The following is an 11,852-nucleotide window of genomic DNA, read 5'->3' as shown; positions in this document are numbered from 1 at the left end:
TATATATACAGAGCAGCCCAGCAGCACTAAAAAGAAGACTGGAATAATCCATTTAGACACGGTGGCTGAAAATATTTCACTGACGCTGTTTCATTCCTAAAGCTACTGCAGAGGAAGTGGAACAACGTTCCTCCACATGCTGCCTTCATTTGAACTATTCTTTTAGTTTTAGGTTATATCAATGAAAATAGACGTACAACCCCAATTCCAGTGAAACTGGAACGTCGTTTAAAACATAAATACAAACAGAACATGATGATATGCGCTTTTCAACTAGTCAGTTGAACATGCTACAAAGATGCGATATTTAATGTTCAAACAGATAAGCTTTATTGTTTTTTTTGTTTAATTTTCACTCATTTTGAATTGGAAATGCAGTGAAAACAATAATGGAGAAATTGTTGAGTAACTGAAGTTGTACAGCAAAGCTTCCACTGTTAGTGTCCTCAGTTCCCAAACACTTGAAGCTGATGTAACTGTGGTAAACACGACCCTGTCCCAGCTTTTTTGGAATGTGTTGCAGGCTGCAAATTCATAATGAGGGAGTATTTGTTAAAAAAATAAAAGTTTATTTATTTTAACATTAAAAATCTTGTCTTTGTGGTGTATTTTTGCAGAGAGCTCCTCAGCTCGTGTGGTGTTTTACTCAGCACCATGTTGGATGGTGCTTCTCACTATTCACTAAAGCGTATGGCAAAATAACATTCATTCCCCCTTTCCCCCTATTGCATGCATATTCATGCTGAAATTTATAGATATATGGCATGAGTAATAAGCAGGTATATATACAGTATATATATATAAATATATTTGTTCATTGTGAGAGTAAACAGAAAGTGTGGCAAGACACTGCAGAAACAAAGTAAAAAGTTTTAGTGATGCCACTCAGGCTTAAAGTGGAGACTCTGTTCGACATTTAACTGATGACCTGAGCTGATGATTTTCTTCTCAGATCGACTTCGTCAACCAAATGTGGCTCCTTCTGCTCACCATCCAGCCACAGGAAATAAGCCATCCAGCCTCTATCACACTTGGAGAAGAAGGACACAGGAAGGACGGAGATGGACTCCCGAGCAAGGAGGCCTGAATGCGGGCTGTTCTATATCTGAACCTGACACTATGTGGGGCAGATCAGAATGTTCTTACAGGAGGTGTCACATAAAGGAAATTTATTACACCAGGATTCGTGCCGGTTTATGGCTACAATGAAAATGTTTGGAGATGCCTTTCGAAAAGGCGTTTGACATTTTGGTATTGTAGATATTTGGAGGTGAAAGAGAAAATAAACGCCACCTTTTAAAGGGTGCGGGAGGGCGTTGTGCAAAATGAAATTATATGAGCTTTAAATCATGTTATAATGTCATTCCCTCATCAAAAACATACCCAGAGTGTTGCTTTATTTGAGAAATCCTCGAATCCCCTGTGGTATGCATTTGGCGTTGCTTAAAAACTTGCTGGTACAAAGCCCCGCCTATTTACACAAAGCTCCTCCCAGGAGCTCAGTCTGCAACTGAGCTCCTGCCTCGCAGAGCACTCCTCCCCCAAACCACTGTTGTGAAAATGTGCTGAAGTGGGAGTGTTTGAAATGGTCGGAGGTTCTTATTTCAAGGCATTTAGACTATGTTGCAAAGCCAATTTTTTTAAATATATACAGCTTTTTCATAAAACTGAAGTTAACACAGAACAATGTGCATGGATAATACCTCCTTGAAATATTTTATTTTTATGATTAAAGTGATGAGGAAAATGTCAGTTTAGGTTACACTGAGATAAATATGTCTAAAGAAATAAGAGAAAACGTTTGTTGTGTACTCATGCTTGGATTTTCCTTTGACTTTGTTTTTGGCACATCTGCATATTGCCTGTTTCTCAGTGAATTTAGTAGCTCGCTGATGCTTGTAAGGCTTTGCAGTGCAAACACGAGGGTGAGCAAGGATGGGAGAAAAACACTACAAATGTGACACGGCGAGGGTAAGAGCACTAAATATTCTGCTCCATTATTCATGAGGAGAGATTGTCTGTTTATCAAGCTGACGCCCAGAGCGTCGGCCATGATTAGACTCAGACATCGGTGGTCTTAACCGAACACTGCTGATGCAGCTTTCAGAACATCATCGCCATCAAAACCTTAAAAGTATGGGGCGCCAAGTGTAAAATGAAATGTTAAAAAAGGTCAGCAACATATTTATTTTTGAGCATAAAATACAAGTAAAAAATTTCACTAACATTTAATAGTTTTTTAGCTCCCTCTTTTTACATTTTGCTAATTTTTACTAAATGTCAAATTTAAATGTTATGTCTACATTTAATATGGTTTATTTTATATCCTATTGTGCTTTTGTCATTGTGTATCACAAATTGTACGTATATTGGAGAGACATGAACAGCTGGTATGTTTGTCAACATACTTGGCTGATAAAGCAGATTCTGATTCCGATAAAAGTTAAATGTAAATGGTGCAGCTAAATGATAAAGCTTATATTTAAGTATTTCAGAATGGAATGCAGCCTCTGCTGTTGGTGGCTCTTGTTATGACATCATCATCATCCTGCGACAAAACAACTGCTAATGCTACCAACGCCGCTGTCACTGCTAACTCTGCTAATACTTCCCCACAAGACATCAAACTTGCAGTTGCGCCTGGTGTTCGAGCTGCACTTCAAACTGTAAATCTAAGTGTGAAAATTAAATGTGGAAACTTACATTAGCGTTAGCTAACCAGGATAATGTCATCATCCTGCAACAATGCTAAACGCTTCTAATGCTAAATATGTTCATTGAAAACAATAAATTGGATGGTACCTGTGGTCTGACAATTGAAGTGCCGTTTGGACACAGGTCAAGTTTGGTCTTGCAGGGAAGTGTTGCAGTGTTGGAGTATTGGAGGTTGCTATCGTCTCAGAATGATGACATCATAACAAGAGACGAGCACCAAATTGCAATTAGCTGTGTTCCATTCTGAAATACTTAAATGTGAACTTCAACATTTAGGATTTATCTTTTATATTTAAATTTACGCTTTTAGATTTAGGATTTAATACACACATTTTTTAAACATTTAAATTTAACATTCAGTAAAATGTACAATGAGCTAAATAACAATAAAATGTAGTGGAAATTTTTCAACATTCAGAAAGTGAGCTAAATAATGAAAATATTTTAGTGACATTTATTTAAATGTCATTTTGCGCTTGGCGCCCCATACAAAAGGAGCAGAGGGAAAAAAATTGTGCCTGTCACAACCACTTTTCACACTGAGTACACAAACATCACATCCAGCTTCCTTGGTCTTTGAACACATCATCGCGTTGATTTCTAGTGGAATCTGCAATAATATCAACATTTGGATCGCCGCATTTTTACAGACTCTTCAGATGTTACAGTCAAAAGTCAAACTCTTGTCGCTCATATTGATTCGCTCTATTGTGAGCGTTCTTTTCAACGAGGCACAAAAGAGTAGCTGCGAGTCTAAAAGGAATTTCATTTAGTGCAGGAGCAGAGTCATGAATCCACAGGTCGGCTCGTGAACCAAAGGGTAGCGGTTTTCCTGCTGAAACGAGACGTCTTGTCAGGGCGTTAGAAATGAGAACAGAATGGGAGCGATGAGAAAAAAACAAACCCCCCCACCCCCAAAATAAATAAATAAATAAATAAAATAAAATGGGCCTCTTCTGGGAGTAAAAAGACGTGTTGTACATTGGAGGAAGGAGAACGGATGATGGGATGGGGGCAGGAGCCAGATGCTCCACTTTCCACGACAGAAATGGAGGTCAAGTGCAGCTTTCTGTTGAAGGCAGCACAAGGAGAGACCAGGAGAAAGAAGCAAAAGACAGAGAGGAGGGAGCGGGCATGATGACTTTAACTAGCAGTAAGGGACATGGCTTCAAGCAAACGGTATAGTGAGCTCCATCTTTCTAACTGCAGCCGGCGAGGAGAGGATAAGGCAGGACAGAGGAACGCACAGCGTGGTGTGTGCCTGTAAGATGGATGGAGGAGGATAACAGGCTTTATGAGGAGTCTAAGAACATTAATAGGTGTAAGCGATGGGGGGGATAAAAATAAAAACACATGCTAACTTTGCTGGGGGAAAACAGAAGGTGATGCAGTGGCTCGAGCTTATGAGGAGCACTAATGGATGGAGAGTACAGAGACGATCATCTCAAATAGTACATCTGGGAATGTGAGCCTCTTTTTGTAAGAAAAAGCAAGGCTGAAATATAAATCAGTATAATGCAGTAAGCTGAGGGAAACTTCGTGAAAAATAGCTTTAAACCATGGTAATAAGAATAATAATAAGCAGCGAGGTTAGGGATGTACACATTGTGCACAATTCTAGAAAAATTGACATTTAACGTTGTTTTTTTAAGTATAGAAATAACAGATGGCGGTGGGGAGAACTGAAGGTTGATTCGATGCAAACGCTACAAACAGAAGAAGCTAAGCAAGCAAGTCTTCAAAGTCAACAAATCCTACATCATCAGGAGCCACTTTCCACTGGCGTGCAAGCTACAGTTGTAGCAAGGACAAAACAGTAGAACGTAAATTTGTGAAGTAAACTGAAGCTCTGGAAAGTCTGATCTACACCATGTTCCAAGTTTTTGTGCAAACTGTATTTAATTGTCATAAATTTTATTATGTCTCAGACATCTGTGATTAGTTTGCCAGGAAAAACTACAGAAGAAGTATGTTCCACATTATTAAGCAGATCAACCTTTATTAAGCAATATGGGAAAGAAAACCTCAGATATTTCCCAAAAACCTAAGCGTGATTATTCTAAGAGATTTGGGGCTGATTCAGAACACACCCAGGTTTGTGCCGACACTGGCACAACGAGGATAAATTCTGCCGGACGGATACATCGAAATAAGAGAGCAGCTGCTAAAAAGTCCACTAAAAAAGCAGTGAATATTTGAAGCTCCTGCTGCCTCTGAAGTCCTGCGAACATCAAGGTGTAGGATCCTCCAGAGGCTTTGCAGTTATACATAAAACTTCTATTCGACCACCCATAATTAATGCTCACAAGCAGAAACGGCAGTGGCCCCAGAAATGCATGAAGTCTAAAATCATCTCATGCTGCAAAGAAGGCCTCTGTATCATCGGCTGCTGTCATGAAAGGAGAGAAACTCGTGGTGGCCTCCCCCCACCATCCCCTGACCTCAACCCTTATTGAGAACTTTTGGAGCATCCTCATGCAAAAGATCTACGAGGGTATGGGGTCGTTCACATCCAAACCGCAGCTCCGGGAGGCTTTTGTGATATGAAGAAACTCAAGCAGAAAATTGCAGTGAAACGGAGATTTTACATTGCAAATTTCACCGGCTACTTTCATATCCTGTCCACCTGTTGGGATGATTTAATTTTGTGGGTAAAATAATCAACAGTAGTTGCAGAAACTGCAACTAATGGGGATCCAAATAAAAAGAAAGAAACATGCATTATGGGAGATGTAGTTTATGGTCAATGCTGGCTTTAAAGCAGCATATGCTTACATTATTTTAAGACATTATTACATCTTTGAAGATCGCACAGACCACATAAAATGCCCCGGTTGGCTACAAATGGCCCGTGGACCTTAAGTTTGACACATGATAGTATTATTGATTATAGGGGACCTATTATGCAAAATTCACTTTTAAAAGTTTTTTACTCAATTTTGGGTATGTACTTCTTAAAAAACAGTCCTAGGACAAAAAAAATGCACCCAGGGGCATATTTACTGTAAGTAAACGTATTTTTAATGTATTTTAATGACAAGTTTTATACTTCCATCATTTTGTGATGTCACAAGCCGTACGACAACCCACCGGAACCTGAGTTTAGCCCCTCACCCGGGTGACACTTCACCTCCTCAGTACAAAAAGCCATCACGGTTGTTGTTGTGCAATGCACAGCTCATTTCACAAACAAGCCTCCAATAGGGCAATGGGTAGAGTTTTGGACCAGAGAGTGGGAAATTAGGGTTTGAGACCGGCACGGACACAATTTAATTATTTTATTTTCGTTCGTTATGAACACGTTTTCTCATGTACCTCTATTGTTTAGCTTATTAAAGCCTTGTTAAAGCCTATTTGGTCGAGTTTCTGAGGTATTGTGACCGCTGCTGCTCCCTGCTCTGGTAACAGCATGCAGAGTGAGCGCAGAGCAGAGGAGGGAGAGAGAAAAAAGAAGCTGCGACCAACTCTGCCTCTGGGTCTCACAGGGTCTCATATGGTTGTACAACGGAGCTTCTGCTATTATTACCCATGCTAATGTGAACGCTGGCTTTGGAGGGCGGAGTTAATGTCAACAGATTTTTGGAGGGCGGAGTTAATGTCAACAGATTTTTGGAGGGCGGAGTTAATGTCAACAGATTTTTGGAGGGCGTTACCAACAGAGCTCATTAACATAAACAGCTCTTCTGAACGGAAGTCAGAGCAGGCAGAACTAGAAAATGGGAAATTTTATTACCTGAGAATTATTTTGTGCATTAAATTGAATGAACATGGTCTGGATAGCCCACAGACATACCATAAAAATTTCTAGGACCCATAATTGGTCTCCTGCTTCTTTTAGTAACATGTATTTTGAGCCTTTGCTTGAGAGAAAATGTAATTAGGCAGGCCTTGCTGCCAAAGAGCTCATTGCACCATCTCTCCCTGATATCGATGCAAATACTCATATCCTGTTTTTTTTAACAAACAGGATATGGAAGTGTCATTTTATGAATATTTCCAGCATCGCAGCAACATGAAACTGCTTTTAGAGTATATCATACAAAGAGATGATCTCTTATCTGTTCCCCTGAGGTGCAGTTTGTGTATGTTCACATGAGCACATAAATGTGATGTGGTTAAAGAGTTTTGGTCATGAAACCCATCCATGTGCTTGATATGGCTACATGTGTCTTTGCACGCTCCGCCGATCAGGGTGGGGAGGCAGCAGAGGAACATGACATATCAGGACCCCCAAGGTTTTCATGAGGAAAAAAAAAAACAAAATGTTTTGCTCAGGAAGCATGGCTTAAAGCAGTGAAATATCAACATTTTCACGCGCCTTTTGTACTCAGTCATTGAGTTCAGGGAGCTCCCTGCAGTAACAGAAAGGTGCTCCTGCCTGCAGGAAATTGGATGAAATGAGCTCAACGTGTCAGCTACGCATTTATTTAGGAATATGCCTCTACAAGTTACCGAAAAACAAACATGTTGACTTTTACAGCACATTCTATCACTCGAAACATCTGGATTCAAACGAAATCCACAGCTTTTCTGTAAAAAAAATTCAATAACCCAATCTGAACCTTGATGACACAAAAATCAAAACAGTAATTGAATCCCCCCTTTTAGATCCCCCCCGTCTCTCTTTCTCTGCTTCTTGAATTACAGAAAACCCATATTTATCTGCTATTTATAGCTTTCCGTCACTTTACCCCCAGCTGTGAAGCGTTCCCAAGAAAGCTGTCTTCTCTTGCATTTTGATGCGCTCCTCCCGTCACGTAATTGGGGGTTTTCATGGAGAGCTAGCTTTAAAGGTTGGTTCCCTGTTATCTTCGCTAATGAGAAAATGAGCAGAGATGCACTGGTACGCACCAGAGAAACACTGGCGTCGGTGAATAAGACTCACCAGGGTCGGATGTGTCACTTAATAAAAAATAAGTGTTTTCCATCTGAGCTAACGTGCTCTTCTCATCTTTTTTTTGTCCTCTGAGGATAAAATAGTTATTTGCTATGATTTCTATTACACAACAATGTTGGCAAACAAGTTTCCACCCCCACCCCCCCAAAACATGATATAATAATTTGCTGTCACCCATGAGAAAAGGCATTGCAGGGAGATCGAGGCAGAACAGACCGAACCAGAAGTTTTCCAATTTTTTAGCACAATTATGCTGATTGTCACCTTTTCATCCACCCACCCCCCACAACTGTATTTGCTTTTTCCCCTCCCTCAATGTGGCAACTGTTTGCATTGTAACATCTCAACACTTTGCTTTACTGCATCAGAAGAAGAAGAAAAAAAGAAGCTTTTTTTTTTGGCAAACACAAGCTGCCCAGCCAGCCAAGAGAGGCTTTCGTTAACTCCTTCGCAGTCTGTAATAATATTTACCAGGCAAGAAAACCGAGGCAGATGTCAACCATGAGGCAACTTTGTTTTTTTTTTCTCCTCCTCATGTCGCTTGGCTGTGAGCCTGTTCTTAAACTGGATTAAAGCGTAATCCAACAAACCAGATTATGACATTTAAACGTTTTGTCCTGAAAGACAGGAATTCCCCTCATCTCCAGTTTTTGTGAAATTCCTGGATATCCAACATGTGAAGTCGTTTCGTATTAAACTTTCAAAATGTAAGTGCCCTATAAATTCCCAGGGCTGCACAGATCCGATCAAACAGGGGTTCCCCGTAACACCGAGATCCCAAATCTTCCCACATGGATTTCTGCAGGGGGGACTCAAATGCGGTTCTCTCTCAGTGAGAAGCTAATTGGGGCTTACACTGATTAAGCCGTCCATCGTGGCACCGGGACACCTCTGCGTGCGTGTGATCCACCGCGCGCCTGAGCTGAATCTCTAATGCCGTCGGCAGCGTCGGCTGATTCATCAGGAGAGGTGGAGGGTGGGGGAACCGGTGACATGGTGGAATTACAGATGGGATTCTGTCAACAAATACTGAGGAGATAAATGCAAGGTAAGCACGGCGTTTTCTGCCATCAGCTTGCTCCTCGGGTGCACAGACGAAGAGAAAAGTAACTATTTGAATGTAGCATTAAAGGGAACATATCACGCAAAATCCACTTTTTTCCTGTTGAATGCATTTTGTTGTGCACTTCGAGTCTCTAGGAGTGAAGAAAAGTTGCATTTAGTTTCTTTGTTGATATGTTTATATTGTGTTTGGTCCTATTTTGACCATGTAAGGCTGGATGGACAAGTCTTCTTGTTAACATCTTTTAATTAATTTGTAAATAAAATGTCTCTGCGCAGCTATATAGCAGTAAAGCCCTCTATCAAACTGCATCGCTCTGGTAGCTGGAGGGGATGGGGGGGCGTGAAGGTTTAAAGAGACCGCCTCAAAACGAGTTGATCTGAGACACACCTCAGAAAAGGGGTGAAAGAGGGGCTTGTGGAGTTACAATACGGAGGAATTTAGACCAAAGAATTACAGTTCCACTTTAAATAATGATGATGATGATGATGATGATAATTTATTTCAGACAAACATTTCACCGACAAGTGCCACAAAAACAAACAAAACAAATAATAATAAAAATAAAACACCATTCCTTACTATGATGTACATAATCATTTACATGAAAACACACCACTTATTCAATGATTATGAGTCTGAAAAGGAGTATGATGAAGTATAACTTATATAATCATACCCCTTTTCCATTTCTAATTCATCGCATTGTCTTCTAATTTCCAGTATCCTTCTTAACAAAAAAATGAAATAATAATAATAATATTTCCTAAACCAGATGAAAGTAATACATACACACCTATATATACATATTCATCTATCTGCACATTAATCTAAATAATACACACCACTTTACACATCTATATATAGTTACACACACATGTACAAACCTGTACCCAATTGTTGAGATCATCCACAAGACTGTACTACCCAGCCAGGTTCATCCCCTTTATTCATCCTTATACTTTTGAATAATAACCATTTTGAGTTCTTTCTTAAAATACCTCATGCTTGTACTTTGCTTCAGCTTTTTAGCGAGTTTATTCCAGATCTTCACACCAACGACAGAAATGCACATTTTTTTCCCTTGCTGTTTTAGCCTTCAAAGTTCTAAAGTTGAGGTTTTCTCTATAATCATATCCACCCACTCTATCAGAAAATAAGTTTTGAATATTTTCTGGTTATATTTTGTTTCTGACTTTATACATAAATTGTGCAGTTTGAAACTCTACCAAATCAGTGAATTTCAGTAAGTAAGAATCTATAAATAAAGTGTGGGTATAATCTGCCTTGTGAACTGAACGAATGGCTCTTTTCTGTAATGTGCATAATGGTTGAAGTGAAGTTCTGTACGTGTTGCCCCAAACTTCCACACAATAACTTAGATATGGTAAGATAAGTGAACAGTACAAAACATACAGTGCAAATAGACCCCAACTGAATGATTTAAATGTGAAAAAGAAGGGTTTAAAAGCATTTGTCAACTTTTAAAAAATGGAAATGATGAGAAAGCGTTCCTGTCAGTGCTTGAGCTTAATTTATTAAAAAAACAATATAATGTTTCATGTGTATGATAAGAAATTTTTAAAAGCTTCTAGTAAAAAAATAATTGGAAATCATCAAAATTCTGATTGTTACAAAATATTGACCTCTGAGTATAATGATCTCTGTATCAGAGGTCGGTCATCCCTGTGGCTCTTACGGGTCATGAACTCCAGTTAAACTAACAAGAACAGCTTTTAACCCTCAGCTCCACACCAGCAGAGAGGCAGATCATGTCCAGCGAGAGAAAGGCTTTCTGACAAGAGTCCCAGCTACTGGCTCTGTGCTGTCATAACATTTACACAAACAAGGCCGTGGTCATCGCGCGAGCTTCTTCTTTTATTACCCTGAAAGGCGGGCGATAGTGTAACTGTGTCTGCGTGAGTTCGTGTGTCTGTCAATCTAAGTGGAGGGATTTTATCCACAGCTGGATGTGCGACTACTGGAGTCGAATCCTTTCAAGATAGCGGCCACAGCCAGGGCTGGTCCTAGCCGATTTGTTGCTCTGGGTAAAGTTTTAGATGGTGCCCCCTGTGCATTTTTCTAAATTACACTGCCAGTTCAAATACAGTACATAACTAAATACTTTTGTCTAATTAAAACAGTTAACAATGTATTAAATTTGAAACAGGATGGTGACAGTTTTTCATGACAATTAATTGCCAACAATATAATTTTGCCCAACCCTATGGCTCATAATTGGTTGAAAGCCTATTACTGCTGTTATTTTTGCAATATTTCTACAACACTGCAGCTATATATGGGGTCTTTGCTCCATCTCTCCATCAATTTGGGGATTTGGTTTAGAAGGTGACCATAACGTGGACAAAACTGTGACTGAGGCAACACAACTACAAATGTTCCCTTGCATTGATGCATTGTTGTGGAACAGAACAGGCTCATAACTGACTAGCCAACCACCAGCAGAAGCTAAATTTCACGGGGCACCAGTTACCTCTCTCTCTCTCTCCCCCGTGTGTTCTTCCCACTGCAAATGTGAGCTTAAAGAGCAATCGAACCACACTGGAGTAAATAAACTGGAGGAAATACAGCTGCAGCTGATCAATACAGCAAGACTTTGGAGAATCAGGCAGATGAGAAACGCTCAGAGGAATCTCTTCGTTCGGGAAAACCCATCTCCTCCTCCTGCACCGGCAGGCTCTAAATTTATCTCCAGCTCAGGCGAGGAAATGCTCTTTTCAAGCACATCATAGAAAACGAGGTATTAAAAACACAAAACTGGAGAGGAGGGGAAGGCAGTGAGCTAAAGAGAAAATATAGAAAATTACTGCCTGTGGCATTTTACCCCTGCTACCACCCAAAAGGTCAGTGAGTTTGAGTTTTACTCCTGGACTCAGCGTGAATCATTTTAGACCCTGTGGCACAAATGTTCTCATGCATCAGACAACCCCCCCCCCCCCACACACACACGCACACGCACACACACTCATATGAAAGCTGTTTGTTTAAAGAGATGCACATGCTGCTGCAACAAACCAGTGATCAATCTCTCTTATCTCCTGCACAACATCCTTCTACTGTGGGCCAGAAAAAAAAAACACACACACACACACAAGACTGTCCGACCGTCTCCCACATTCATCCGCAGCTTCCCCCCCCCCCCCCCCCCCCCCCCCC

The 11,852-nt window shown here is 40.3% G+C and overlaps 1 protein-coding gene across 1 annotated transcript in view; it reads right to left on the bottom strand.

The window, feature by feature from the left end:
• xkr6b (XK, Kell blood group complex subunit-related family, member 6b) overlaps positions 1-11,852 on the bottom strand; it is an 87,050-nt gene that overhangs the window by 72,876 nt on the left and 2,322 nt on the right. The window lies entirely within an intron of this gene.

Source organism: Austrofundulus limnaeus, unplaced genomic scaffold (assembly GCF_001266775.1).
Source record: "Austrofundulus limnaeus strain Quisiro unplaced genomic scaffold, Austrofundulus_limnaeus-1.0 Scaffold205, whole genome shotgun sequence".
Lineage (NCBI taxonomy): Eukaryota > Metazoa > Chordata > Actinopteri > Cyprinodontiformes > Rivulidae > Austrofundulus > Austrofundulus limnaeus.
This window is presented reverse-complemented; position numbering and strand designations above follow the sequence as displayed.